We start from the raw sequence: 15,563 nt of genomic DNA on the forward strand, positions 1-15,563 counted from the left end.
AATGACTGATGCAGCAAATGGGCAATCGAAAGAATTTGAAAATGCAGTCTCGATATAAAAAAATTCTCACTTCCATGTCAGTGAGAGAGTGATTTTCGATGAACTAAAATGAAGATACAACAGGTTCACGTAATTTAAACGCCTTTAGAGATAGAATTAATGTTTGAAACAACTTAAAAAAAGAAATTTGTGATATTGAGGAGGGTGTAGTGATACTTTCGCGATTTTGATCTGCCTTCAGCTGTTGGGTAAGCAACGATTCGGTTTTTGTCGCCAAAGCTACGTAGTACGTACTACGTTGGTAGCTTTGGTCTCTGTTCATTTGTTTTAGAGTTATTCCGTAAATCCGTAATAGTATGTGGAGCGATATGTTTGTTGTTGGTTACAAACAAAAACAAATTAATAATAGTGTGGTAACGGGATTACTGTGTTCAGTCATGCACGATTTGAATTCAAAAAACGTTACCGAAGATCTGCAGTTTTTGTACATTTTAATACATGGGTGTAAGTGGTTGTACATCACTAGTGTACCACTTTTGCTGTTAATCAAAGCCTGTGAACAAATAGTACAGTAACTTGAAGAATGAGCATGTAATGCGATGCAGGTATTTATCATCCTTGTTATTCGTTTATTTTTGAAACTATGTTAGGTACGTCACGTTACATTGAAAAATGCATAAGCGTTGGCAGACAGGCAGATGCTTTCAGTTTTGCCGTAATTTAAGTTCAAAATATACATTTGAACTTCATCTCACTCATACCACTACTCTAACGCTTCTTCCACTGCCTTAATTTTGTACCCAGCGTAGATAATACTAGATCAGACAAATTTGATTAAGTTTTGGACCTTGATGTCTCAGTTGTGGCAGATTTTTTGAACATCTGACCATACCCAGGTAGTTAACAAACACCGCGAATTCCAACAGCGTTTCTCTATGCTAGACTTTTTTCTTCGAAATCGTGAGAAACTGCGTGATTTTCCAAACCTTTTGAGAAATATTTCTGTATTTAGCTCTTTAACTATTGAAGCTAGATAGTTAACTCTTGTCAGTTGAAAGCACCTGAACTATGCGTTAATTACTGTGAGATTAAATTTTACTTTCAAAAATTGAAGAAAAAATCCATTTGAAAGTCTCAAAAACACACTTTTTATTTTTCTAAGAAAAATATATTGCTGCCGTATTTCTGTTTGCCATTGATAAAATTTGAAGGTGAGGAGAGGATGAGTAGAAAGGGGAATTGATTTTTAAATGTACAAGTCTACTGCACTACATTGATTTTTCTTAAGTTACAAGGGATCATCAATAATGAAGAGTGGAAGTTTTGGTGTAGCTTCTATTCTAATTTTAGATTAAAGTTACGCTGTTATGTTATTGGAGAGATTTTTTGGAAATTTGTGGTAAGATCTTATGAGACCAAACTGCTGAGGTCATGGGTCCCTAATGTTATTAAGGGGCAATCAGTTTTCTTATGATACAAGATGACTCAAAAGTTCTCATAACCTATAATTTTGCTGAAAATTACTCATTTGTGCTTCGATGTATGAAATTCAGTCTTACCGGTGGACCGTCTGCCAATCCACAATGCATCCTTCGGTTGTATACTGCAATGAGGATAATACTGAACTCGGATACATGTATTACACATAGACATTTTAGAATGCGTAAAATGCAACACAGTGATATTTAATGTTTTCCATTCAACAGCCTATCTTAAAATGGCAGCATTCACAAGACTTCAACAATAATGAAGCAGCATTCACTGTCTTCTCATAACAAATTGTAAAAGTGCTTATAGCATATTTATGGGCCAGTGACAACAAACTTTCTGCTAATGCGGTGTTGATTTGAAAATGAAATTATGACACACAAACAGCTGTGCAATAATAGCTCAAGAAACCATTGTCGGAATCTGATTTGAACAAAGGAATACCGTCAGAACCAAGCGATTCAGAAATCATCCCAGGGACTTCCCTCTCTCATTCCAATGTGTTAATTTTAGGTTGCATTTAAGCCATATGCTGTGAATGATAAATCAGGTGCACAGACCATAGACCATTCCTAAACAGAAGACTTCTACAGAAAATGTGTCATTGAACCTCGATTGGTTGCATCTGCTTGAACCGAGAGTAGCTTAACATTTTTCAAAGTTGATAGTATGTTGCTTGCCAACATTCAAAGAAATTAAAAGTTAGTGTTCTGTGCCCAAAAGGATCAACAGCTTCATTGTTTTTTCCTTATCTATATCTTGAAATATCTTACACATCTTAACTGGTTGTATTCTAGGGTAAGCTGAGCCCAGTATGGCCACTGGGAGAGTCTGTACTTTGATTTTTGATAAAATATCATAATAACCACTTTGTTTGTTCTTGTTTACAATTTGTTGTAAAATCCAAACGAAAGGCATCTTGGCATCTTACAAATGAGACTTCAGGTAACATAGCTCAAGTGACTGCTTTGTGTGATCTTATTTTATTCATTTTTATTCTCTTGTGGGAGAAAAGGATTGCTTAAACCTTTCCAAACAAAATGCAAATGATGTTCATTAAAGTCATTGTTAGCCTCTGTTTCTACGGTGGGTAACTTTTATTACTTAAATATATCATCATATTCATACTATATATAGGATTGATAAAGATGTAGTTCAGTTCTTAGTAAGACTAATACCATAGCTTTGCTTCTGGAAGAAAGTTGTTGGTTGGTCGATTTGGGAGAGGGGACCAAACAGTGAGGTTATCAGTCCTGAAGAAAAGTCATCATTTCACGGCTTGTTATTTAAACAACTTAAAATGTACATAATAGATTGGTCTTAACATTGTATCTCAAATACCCTTGCTTTCTTTATCTTGAAATTTAACCCATTGTATGTAAACAAAAGGACTGTTTTTGACACTTACCAAACTTTAAAAAAAAAAATAAATAAAAAATTGAGCATCACTTTAGATTTCTAATCAAAGCTCAAACCTAGACATTTACATTATTTATGTTGATGGTGATTGACAACTGTTTGAAATTAATCCGCTAAATAGGAATAACTTGGTGCCATTGTATTAGGTACAGATGTTGTACCTTCTGGTGTTATATGAAAATATGTGCCAGACTGGGACTCGAACACAGATTTCCCGCTTATCGCAAGGAGTCCTCTTACCATTAGGCTATCTGTTCATACCTTCTGGACCGATCCAAACACTGCGTTGCTATACTGTAGTCTTACTTTCATCACTGAATGCCTGCAGCTTAATTCTGTATGCCTGCATTAGTGGGAATAAGACTGTATAGAATAGAGACCTATTCTTTATAATCTAGGGCCTGCACCAATATGGAGTATTACATTAATAATGATTAACAGCCGCTTGAATTCAGATCAAAATAAATTAACTGAATGTGAATTACTTGGTGTCAGCTATTTTAGGTACTAATGTTTTACCTGTTGGTGACATTTGAAAATTTGCACCGGACTGGTACTCGAACCCAGATACCTTGCTTATCGTGAGCGGTTGCCTTAGAATGAAGCTATCTGTGCACACCTCTTGGATCGACACAAACTTCTATACGTTACGTTGTCTTCATCCCGACACCATAGGTGCTGGTCGGTCTGGGAGGCAAGTACAGAGAGCCTAATCCTGAGGCGAGCACATGTGATGAGTGGGAAAACTGGGTTCGAGTCTCCGTCCGGCACAAATTATCACGTGACCATCTGGTAGGACATCCGTATTGTAACAACTGATGTCAAGTTACTTGGATTCGGTGAATTTATTTCGATCTAAGTCATTTATGTTAACATCAGTTTCAGATTTCTAGCAACAGTAGTTTTGAAGTTTCATGGCAATCTCAAAAAATACTTCTCTTGTTAATTGAAAAACAAATAACCTGTGCTTCAACAGAATATTAAATTTATTAGGCCTACTTTTTGTTTACTCTGTGGGTATATACTGTAAATAAAAAATATGAAATACCTGACACTTTGATGTCAAAATCTTTTGGGGATTTGATATAAACTAGCCCACAGGTACCAGAAGCACAGGTGATAATTTCCACATTGTCCATATTGGTATCATATATCACGTTTAATAATGATGACGATAAGATATGTAATAATAGTCCTAAGCCTCTATAGTACTAAGAAGAGGATTTGACATTTTGTATTAAATAGTCACAAGGGGACAAGATCACAATAAAGTAATGGACAGCACTAGATCTGCTGTTCCAAAAAGCTGACAAAACAGAATGGGGAAAAATAGCACTGTATTGCACCACATGATCAAATAGTGTTCACTCAGTGACAAACCCCATTGCAGTGGCCTTGCTAATCAGTGAAATTACATTTTCACCTGTCAGCCCCAAACACACACACACACACATTGATTACATTTTGTGTAATGTAGAATGGAGTATATGGGAAGCGGTCTGTTATTTTCAGTAATCACAAAGTTTTTCATGCTCAAATTGTAAACATTCTTAGTGTGCTATCCACATTTTTAGTGTCTCCCAACTTATCTTCAACCACGTTGTTGCCATTTGACCTGAATTATATCCCTAGCCGTATTGCTTAGCAATCTCCCACCACAATCAAGATTTCAGGTGAGAAAGAGTGCCTTAGTGTTGGCAGTAATAACTCGCATTTAGAGGGGTGCATAAACATTTTCAGGAAGCTGTTTCTAGGAGTTCTATGTGACACGGTGGGGGTGGGACTAGTGAATACAAAAGGGGGGGGGGCCCAAAATCACTGGAATTTCTTTGTAGAAAGCATTTACTTTATTGTTTTTCAAACACAACCTTGACCTTCTCCTAAGTACACTCCATTAGCATTAATGCACTTGTCCAAATGTTTATTCCAGTGTGGGCAATACCTTCTAAATTCGTCCTCTTTGTGAAGTGCTAATACCTTCGTGACACTGCGTCTTACATCTTTGATATCGGCAGAAAACTTTCCTTTCAAGTCTCTTTTTATCCTCAGGAACAGGAAGAAGTCAGATGGTGGTAAATCTGGCGAAGAAGGCACGGGGTCAAGGTAGTCATCTTTGCTGAGGACAAAAACTGATGAACACTGAGAGCTGTGTGTGTGTTAGTGTGTTGACAAGATGCAGGGACCAATTGCTGGAATCCCATAAAGTTGGACGTTTTCACTCCAAACTCCTGTGCAGACTTTTCATAACTTCCATATAGAATTGGTGTTTACTGTATGGTCTTGAGGGACAAATTGCGAGTGTGCAATCAGTTTGATGTGAAAAAAAAAAAAAAAAAAAATTGACAGTGTCTTCACGTTCGATTTCACTTGCTGAGCTTTTTCTGGACAATGTGGGCCAGTTAACTTCCATAGAATTGACTATTGCGTACTATCTGGATCATACCGATAGCACTGTTGCTCATCACCTGTGATGATTTTGTTGAAAAAGTTTAGATCATCTTTGAATGTATCCTTCAGTTTGTGACAGGCTCAAACGTGATGATCCTTTTGATCTGTGGTGATAATTTTCAGCACAAACTTTGCTGCCTCTTTACACCTCCCCAAATCAACAGTCAAAATGCACTGAATTGAGCTCCGGGACAACCCTGGCGTGTCGTCAAATTGGTCAGTGGCCTGCATAGATCTTTGTTAATCACATCACGCATTTTGCTGACATTGTCCTCGCTTCGAGCAGTCGAAGGGCGATTGGAATGAGGCAGATCTTCAGTGGCCATTTCTCTGATTTTGAACTGAGAAAATTGTTTGTACACTTGAGTTTTACTGAGAGCATGTTGTTTGTGCTATGTTTTAATCATCACATCTGTTTCCGTTACTTGTCAAGAACATAGCAGAAACAGCTATGATGATGCAAACAGTTCACAAACAACACGCTCTCCGTAAGACTCAAGTGGTTATGTGAATTTTGAAAATAAAATGAAAATGATAGTAATGATGAGGAAAATAATAAGAAATGATAATAGCAAGAAAAAAATGCATATGTTTACCTTATATAACAGGAACGTGTGCCTTTTAAAAAGCAGACATAATTAACATGAAAGTTTAAGTAAAAGGAATTGAAGAAAATATGTTTAAGGTCAAAACTGATTATTTTCCTTGACTTCAGTAAGTGTGGTAAAACTGTAATAAGCCTGATCATAAACTATTTGTACTGACATTGTTTCACTACTTCTGTGGACTACACTGCAAAGAGAACCGATTAGCTGTTAGCATGTCTTGCTTAATCATTAATCTTTTAGTTAAACCAGGTTAAGCAATTAATGTAACTACATGAAGTAAGTTAAATTAACCTCCCCTGAAAATCCATACCAATTAATATTACTGCCACCCAGAATAAAACAGTATAAACCCAGTTTTGTCACATAATATACAAAACCCATTTTAACTTATACAACATAAGAACTTCGTATGTAATTTGTTGTTGGAGAGACCTAATCATTTATTCACATAATAACCTTAATCTACACTTGTTAAGGCACCAACATCAGTAAATTATAACTTACCTCTCATAGAAGACTTAGAGGATGTTCCTTTTCTTCAAGCATTTTGATTACTGTTAGCATTACCATTTCTGGAGGACTCTCCCTTCTGAGCAATTCCAGCCAAAAACTAGCCAGTGCCTGTAGCAGGGGAAAAAAAGGAAAAGAATTGTGTCTCTGCAGAGAAAAAAGGGTTTAATTACTATTAGATACGTCGGTAAGTCAATTGTTATCCACAATTTAGTTATATTTTTGTTTATTTTGGTAGTACTGTCATTTTACGTTGATGACGCATACTTTGTTCATTGGCTGCTCCGCTGTCTATTTGCACCAAAGAAGAGCAACGTTCAGTGATACATTTTTTGTGGTCAGAAGGCGTATCGGGCCGAAATTCATCGAAGACTTTCAGTACAGTACGGGAATAGTGTTTTGCCACAATGGAGTGTCTAGGAATGGATTGAAAAAATTCTGAAATGGTCGCACAAGTGTTACACACGATGAAGGAGCCGAACAACCGTTTACCGCCACAAATGAAGAAACCACTGAGCATTCATGTGAAATGATTCTCTTAGATGGACGATTAACTATTGATGAAGTGGCACATCGTCTGCAAATTAGTCACAGTTCTGCCTATGTAATCATCCACAACAGACTTGCGTTTCATAAAGTTTGTGCAAGATGGGTCCCAAATTAACTCACACAGTTGCATAAATGAATGCGGTTGGACATCTGCAGAAAATATTTGGATTGCTATGGTAATGAAGGGAACAACTTCTTAGACAAGATCATTATTGGTGACGAAACATGGATCCATCATTACAAGCTGGAAAGTAAACAGCAGAGTATGGAATGGAAACAACCAAATTCGCCATGCAAGAAAAAGTTCAAGAGACAACCATCCGCAGGAAAACTGATGCCTACTGTTTTTTCGACGCACAGGGCCCAATACTGGAACATTATGGGGAAAGGGGCACAACAATAAACAATGTATGTTATAGAGAGATGTTTACTACCAGGCTAAAGCCTGCAGTTCGAAGCAAATGCCCAAATGCTGAGGATTGCTGTCAAAAGGTGTTGTGTTGTTGCACGACAAAACCCTTCTGAATACTGCTGCCCACACTGCTGAAACACCCCAGAAACTCAAATTTGAAGTACTGGATCATCCTCCATATAATACTGATCTTGCCTGTTCTGACTATCACTTGTTTGATCCAATCTAACAGGCATTAAAGGGCCGTCGATTTGCCTTGGATGAAGCAGTGAAAGAAGCGGTGCATTCCCGGTTCACAGCTCAACTGAGAACCTTCTTTTATGAGGGAATCAGGAGGCTTATACAACGATGGACCAAGTTTGTTGAAACGCAAGGAGGCTATGTCGAAAAATGATGTTCTTGTTAAGTTTCCTGTTTGATTACAATAAAATTTTATAACTACTTTGTGTATAATAATTGACTTAACCTCGTAGGTTCTTCCTTGTAGCAAGGGGAGAAAGATTTCGCGCTACGTTAATCTACACCATGTAGGTGCTCACCCCCTCCCTCTTTTTTTAATGAAAAGAAGGAAGAAGAAACATTACTTGACCTCAATACTAATGTTAAGATTCGTCATGAATTTTTACATCATTTGGTTCATCATAATAGACCCTAACAAATGGTACCTCCTAATCAGGGCACAAAGTCCTTAGGCCACCATCCAGTCACACTTATACAGGGTGTAAATGATAGAAGCTGCCATAATTATACAGCAGGTACATGTCATTGTGCTTGACAAAAAAAATCTATTGAGATATCACTGTATCGCATTCTTTATTTTTGTATTCCGAAAAGGCAGATATTTGTGGGTTTGATAGTTGATGCACTTCTGTTTACATTGTCATCTGACGGCGTACAGCGTTTCTTGTCTATTAAAGACATTGACACAGTGGTCAGAGAAAGTTAATGGATGAAGCAGAGCAATGTAAGCATTGGACGTGTACAAGAATGCTGCGTGGTGTCTAGGTATTAAAATACTACCGAAACAAGCAGTTTAAAGAGTCACTGGCTGGTTGACAACATATAATCCATTTTACATAATCAATGAACTAAGTACAACCAGATGTTTTCTCTGTTGCAACATTACCATAAAGGAGGTCATGGTAGTAAAGAAAAGCTACATAAAATAAAATGTGTTTCCCGTAGTACATTATAATTTGTTGTGCATTAATACAATCAACTGTTTTCTCTTTTTACAATAAAACTGCAATGAAAATTAAATTCAGGTTGTTTCCCCTTGCTACAATAGTACTGTAATGAAACCCACATTACTTTGTTTAGTGTTACACCAGTGTTCAAAATGCCCGCCATTCATTTCAACACGTGCTTCATGACGGCGAACCCAGTCTTGTCGCACTCATTCACACGTGTGCTCATTTGCCTTCACGGTATTGGCAGCATCGAAAATCCTCTGTGTAAGTTCATCCACACTAATTACTTTCTGGACATAAGTAATTCCCTTCATAGGGCCCGAAAAGTAAAAAAAATCCAGTGAATTTAAATCAGGACTGCATGCTGGCCATCAATATGCACAAAAACATCCTATCCATTGTCCTAGAAATCGTCCATTCAAAACCTCCATACTGTGTGACCAGTGTGGGGTGGAGCACCACCATGGAGGAACCATGTGTTGCGACATATGGCTAATGGAACATTTTCCAATGAAGTTGTTAGCAATGTCTCCTCTAGATAGTTTCGGTAATTGTTAGGAATCCATCATGCAGGTAAAACGTAAGGGCCAATAATTAAATCATCGATTATACCTGCCCGTACATTTACAGAAAAGTGATACTGAAAATGTGTTGCTACTACTTGGCATGGATTGTGTTCATTCCTCGTGTGCACGTTATGAAAATTAGTTATTCTGTCGTGAGTCAAACACGGTTCAATCTGTGATGAGTATTTTGTTTACCATGCAATCTGTTGTTGTCTACTTGTTTCTGATTCACTCTCGCTATATCTTTATGCACAGGGGCAGGGGTGATCCTAGAAGTCAGTCAAGGGGGGTTTTTGGGGGAATGGAATATCGCTTAACTAAACGAGAGTTGGGGTCCTCCACCGACAAATTGTTAAAATTTGGTGTTGCTTAAAGTAGTTTTTGGTAACATGTCTACAGAATGTGTGTGCTCATGAAAATAATACAATTTGTCCCAGATGTCCGGCAATTTCGAAGTTTTTTGTGTGGGGTCAGCAGTTTGTGTTGGTAGGCATACGCAGCATAGGCCTATTTAGCTTCCTTGATTATTGTAAGTGGTATTCGTACATTAATAATCATCCAGTGTATATTATTAAATAGTAAGATGCCCTTTTTAAGTTAAATGCTATTTATTGGTTTAGCTACATTGCAACCTGTATTGCTATATTATCATAAAAGTGGTTGAATCTGTTGAAGTTATGTAGTTGCTGATTTCTGAAGTCATTTTATCCAGTGTAACATGATACTCCATTGGGGGTGGGGGGGTTGGGGCTATAGCCCCATAGCTAACCCCTTGCCACCGCCCCTGCGCAGCACTAAATAATGCGAACCGATCGCTTACATAAGCGTACCTGTGTTGGAGGATGTGTGGGACAGGTGCCCTTAGTTTTTGATTCTCTTTAATGGATTCTTCCAGTCTACTATGCATAATGTTTCCACAAGTCACATCTAATCTTTGTGCGCTGTCCAGTGTCAACTTTTCCAAAAACATTGTCCCGAGTCGAACACTTTTTTTTTTTTTTTCCTGGAACATTTGTAGGAAATGGACAAACATTTTACTAGATGTTTTAAATCATTTGGTTGTGATTTACTAACATGATCTTTTTTTGGCAGCTTATACCAATTACATCTTGTATGTCGGTTCGTATATGCCTAAAATACTTCTCCTTAACTTTCTGCCAGTTACTCATCTTGTTCCCATTGTGATAATCTAACTACTTCTCATCTTGTAGCAGACTCTTAGAGTTAATGAGACAAATGTATTATCATCTATGAAACTTCCAAAATAAATATAATCTTAAATCATTACAGTGCCAGATGTTTTATCTGCCAAGTGCCTGAACCTAGTCTGAAGAGCCAGTAGTTACTCAGATACCCTGAATTTTGAAACTACGTGTTGGTCAGTTGATAAGACTGTCAGGTTTTCCATGATAATAGCTTACCCTTGCTCTTTGTAGGAAGGTGCTCCCACAAACAGTGATGTTATTTTATTCCTTATTTGTCTTCCACATGTACACTACTGGCCATTAAAATTGCTACACCAAGAAGAAATGAAGATGATAAATGGGTATTCATTGGACAAATACATTATACTAGAACTGTCATGTGATTACATTTTCATGCAATTTGGGTGCATAGATCCTGAGAAATCAGTACCCCGAACAACCACCTCTGGCCGTAATAACGGCCTTTATACACCTGGGCATTGAGTCAAACAGAGCTTGGATGGCTTGTACAAGTACAGCTGCCCGTGCAGCTTCAACACGATACCACAATTCATTAAGAGTAGTGACTGGCGCATTGTGACGAGCCAGTTGCTCGGCCAACATTGACCAGAAGTTTTCAGTTGGTGAGAGATCTGGAGAATGTGCTGGCCAGGGCAGCAGTCGAACATTTTCTGTATCCGGAAAGGCCCGTACAGGACCTGCAACATGTGCCCCTATTCCGGCTGAAATGTAGCGTTTCGCAGGGATCGAATGAAGGGTAGAGCCACGGGTCGTGAAACATCTGAAATGTAACGTCCACTGTTCAAAGTGCCGTCAGTGTGAACAAGAGGTGACAGAGACTTGTAACCAATGGCACCCTATACCATCACGCCGGGTGATACGCCAGTATGGCGATGACGAATACACGCTTCCAATGTGTGTTGACTGCGATGTCGCCAAACACGGATGCGACCATCATGATGCTGTAAACAGAACCTGGATGCATCCGAAAAAATGACATTTTGCCATTCGTGCACCCAGGTTCGTCATTGAGTACACCATCGCAGATGGTCCTGCTTGTGATGCAGCATCAAGGGTAACCAGAGCCGTGGTCTCCGAGCTGATAGTCCATGCTGCTGCGTCGAACTGTTTGTGCAGATGGTTGTTGTCATGCAAACATCACCATCTGTTGACTCGGGGATCGAGATGTGGCTGCACGATCCGCTACAGCCATGCGGATAAGATGCCTGTCATGTCGACTGCTAGTGATACGAGGCCGTTGGGATCCAGCACGGCGTTCCGTATTACCCTCCTGAACCAACCAATTCCATATTCTGCTAACAGTCATTGGATCTCGACCAACGCGAGCAGCAGTGTCGCGATACGATAAACCGCAATCGTGATAGGCTACAATCCGACCTTTATCAAAGTCGGAAACGTGATGGTACGCATTTCTCCTCCTTACACGAGGCATCACGACAATGTTTTACCAGACAACGCCGGTCAACTGCTGTTTGTGTATGAGAAATCGGTTGGCAACTTCCCTCATGTCAGCACGTTGTAGGTGTCGCCACCGTCGTCAACCTTATGTGAATGCTCTGAATAGCTAATCATTTGCGTATCACAGCATCTTCTTCCGGTCGATTAAATTTTGCGCCTATAGCACGTCATCTTCATAATGTAGCAATTTTAATGACCAGTAGTGTAATAAAATAATCTTCAGCCTTGATAAATTTGCTACATGATCAAAGTCCAAACAGAAAAGGGTAATAAATTCCTGTAGTAATTTCTTGATGTAAATACTTAGCCTCCTCATGTTAAGTTTCAGTACAGTCCAGATATCTAACTCCAAGGCATGAGATGACAAAAATATAGTAAATTTTGATTACAAATATGTGTAGCAAGTTGTTAGTAATTATTTTCTATTTTAACTGTCAAACCAAATTTCTTCCATTCCAGATTCATGTTACACTCCAGGACTGCCATGTGAGAGAGTCTGCTGTATGTAAAATCCATTAAAATTTTGTTACTCTTAAAGTATTTTCCTTTTCACTATATTCTTTACTATTATTTATCATTATTATTTACTCCTTCATACTGGGAAATAGTTATCGACAGAATTAGATAACAGAGTACCTTGTTATATGCTACCTCTGTATATACATCAGAGCAATTTTTAGTACTCACTGTCAGCTTTTCTGTACAAGTTTTTACAGAAGCATTTTTGCATGTAGCTTTCATTGACAGTGTTAGATATCTCTTACTCTGAGGTGCTCCTTAAGACATCCATGTAGAGTTGGAAGCTCTGTCGTGTACTTGGTGTGACATAAAGGCATTTTCTGACAAATTTCTAATGCCACACATCGCCCAAGGAATATCTCAAATAAACAATAATACAACACAAACAAAATATGTGTACTAATATGTAACAATACATGCAAAATGTGGGCCTATGTGCCTTACATTATTAATAAACTGCACAATTCCTCATTTTTAGAGTTCCGTATCTCAGCTGATAAAAATGGAACCCATACAGGATCACTATGTTATCCGTCCGTCTGTCTGCCTACCCGTGCGGCCATTTTTATTTTATTTATTTACGCGTCAAGTTCTGTAAAACCAAATTGAGGAGCAAATCTCCAAGGTCCTGGAATGTGTCAGTACATGACATTACAACATAAAAGTAATAACAGATAAAAATAAAATGTGTATGAGCCTGAAAAATGTCAAGCCATAAGTTTCAGTAAACCCAGTCAGCAATATAACGTAAGAATCAGCTTGATTTTTAAGGAACTCCTCAACAGAATAGGAGGAGTGACCCATGAGGAAACTCTTTAGTTTATATTTGAAAGTGCATGGAGTACTGCTAGATTTTTGAATTCTAGTGGTAACTTCTTGAAAATGGTTGCAGCAGTATACTGCACACCTTTCTGCACAAGAGTTAAGGGAGTCCAATCCAAATGCGGGATTGATTTCTGCCGAGTATTAATTGAGTGAAAGCTGCTTATTCTTGGAAATAAGCTAATATTATTGACAAGAAATGACAGTAAGGAATATATATATATTGAGGCCAATGTCGAAATACCCAGACCTGTGAACAGGGGTCTACAAGAGGTTCGTTAACTTACGCGACTTATTGCTCGAACCACCTGTTACTGGGCCAAAACTATCCTTTTAGAATGGGAATAGTTACCCAAAAAACATAATACCATATGACATAAGTGAATGAAAATAAGCAGAGTAGACTAATTTTCATGTTGGGCGATCACTCAGTTCAGATTGCATTCGAATCGTAAAAATGGCAGCATTAAGTCTTTGAACAAGATCCTGAGCGTGTGCTTTCTACGACAGTTTACTATCTATCTGAACACCTAGAAATCTGAACTGTTCAGTTTCACTAATCATATGCCCATTCTGTGAAATTAAAATGTCAGGTTTTGTGGAATTGTGTTAGAAACTGTTAAAACTGAGTCTTACTGTGATTTAGCGTTAGTTTATTTTCTACAGGCCATGAACTTAATGTCGTGAACTGCACTATTTGAAACCGAGCCAATGTTGCGCGCAACATCCTTTACTACCAAGCTAGTGTTATCAGGAACAGACATATTTTAGAGTTATCCATAATTATTTATTTATTTACATAGTTTATGCCCACATTGGAGCACTAAAATCAAACATAATACAACAGTCTACAATGATTAAATTTAGGTCTTAGCAGTCAGCAATTTCTTCGTTTTCCAAAACTTCTTCATTCGCAGTGATCTGGCTGCTCGTTCTTCTGCAGATATGAAATATTTCCTCCATTCTGATGGTTAGAATCTCAGCCGTGTGTATTTGTTCTCCAGAAGCAGTTTCTCTTCACTTTGTTGAATTTGGTGCGTGGTGATGTTCAGTTCATCCAGATCACTTTGTACTTCTTTAAACCAGATGTTTTTGGTTTTACTGTTCCAGAAGTAGTCAAAAAGTTGCTTCAGGATTCTAGTATTTGGAAGATGAGATATGTGGCTGAAAAATGCAATCCTTCTTTTCTGCATTTTATCAAAAATGGATTCACTTTGTTTATACACTACTGAATTTGGCAAAAGTCTCCTCTGCCCATTAACTTGATGTTTCTTACTGATAATTGTTAGGAGTATTCTTATCTCAACTTTCTGCAATTTGTCAGTTGTTGCTTGAGTATTTAGTCGGAATAGTGTTTCACTTGCATATGTTGCTTCCAGTTTAACGATGGAGGAGTAATGTCGAAATTTAGCATTTATTGAGAGAGATTGTTTTTAGTAGGTGGCCACATTGTTCTCTGTGCTCACAGAAGTTCTAATGTTCTACTATCTACTGATGCTCTTTCATTAACATTCCAGGTAATAATGTCACCAAGATATTTAAACTTTATTTTAATTATTTGATCATTATGGAGTATGATACGGGATGTGTCAACCGAGAAAGCTGGGCATCATTTCTGTTTTCCCAAACGAAATTTGCAATCCGATCTTTGCCGCTAGTCGTTCTATTTGTTCTGTCTGAACCTTTGCTTCATTAATATTGTTTGCTAACAGCACCAAATCATCTGCAAATGCAAGGCAGTTAAGTTGAATCTTTCATCCAGTCTTAACAGGTGGTGAGCATATCTTGTTCCATTTGCACATGATTTTGTCAAACACCCAATAGAACAATAATGGAGACAATCAATTGCTTTGTCATAGGCCAGTATGGATCTCAAAAGGTTTAGAGAATTCATTTCTGAACCTTACTCTAGCTTTAGTATATTGAAGGGTGACTGCAACGAGGTTGACACGTTTCTGACGTAAACCAAATTCTTTAAGAATTGACAGTAGAGTTTCACGATGGATACTATCGTAGGCCTTTTTAAAATCAACAAACGTGATCACTAGTTTCTTGTCCCTGACCCTTCGATGTTTCATTATCCATATGAGACTAATAATTTGATCAGGACAGCTTCGTCCTGGACAAAAGCCTCCTTGATATTCGCCTAGTTCACCATCAAGCTGTTCATGAATTCTGAAATACAGAACCTTGGAAGAAATTTTATAAGTAATATCCAGTCGGGATATACCCCTATAATTATTTGGATCCAATCTATCTCCTTTTTTGTGTAGTGGATGGATTATCGCAACATTCCATTCCTCTGGCAACTTTTCAGTATTCCAAATGTCAGTAAGATGTTTAAGTTC

At 38.0% G+C, this 15,563-nt stretch overlaps 1 long non-coding RNA gene across 5 annotated transcripts in view; it reads left to right on the forward strand.

The window, feature by feature from the left end:
- Window positions 1-337: 337 nt before the first annotated feature.
- LOC124720057 overlaps window positions 338-15,563 on the forward strand; it is a 72,991-nt gene continuing 57,765 nt past the window's right edge. For 4 of the 5 annotated variants that reach the window (XR_007006049.1, XR_007006051.1, XR_007006050.1 and 1 more), the window contains exons 1-2: window positions 338-605; window positions 12,334-12,375. This is a non-coding gene — a long non-coding RNA (uncharacterized LOC124720057). The remainder of the gene's footprint in view (window positions 606-12,333; window positions 12,376-15,563) is intronic. The other variant, XR_007006052.1, reaches the window with a different exon arrangement.

This window comes from Schistocerca piceifrons, chromosome 11 (genome assembly GCF_021461385.2).
Source record: "Schistocerca piceifrons isolate TAMUIC-IGC-003096 chromosome 11, iqSchPice1.1, whole genome shotgun sequence".
NCBI lineage: Eukaryota > Metazoa > Arthropoda > Insecta > Orthoptera > Acrididae > Schistocerca > Schistocerca piceifrons.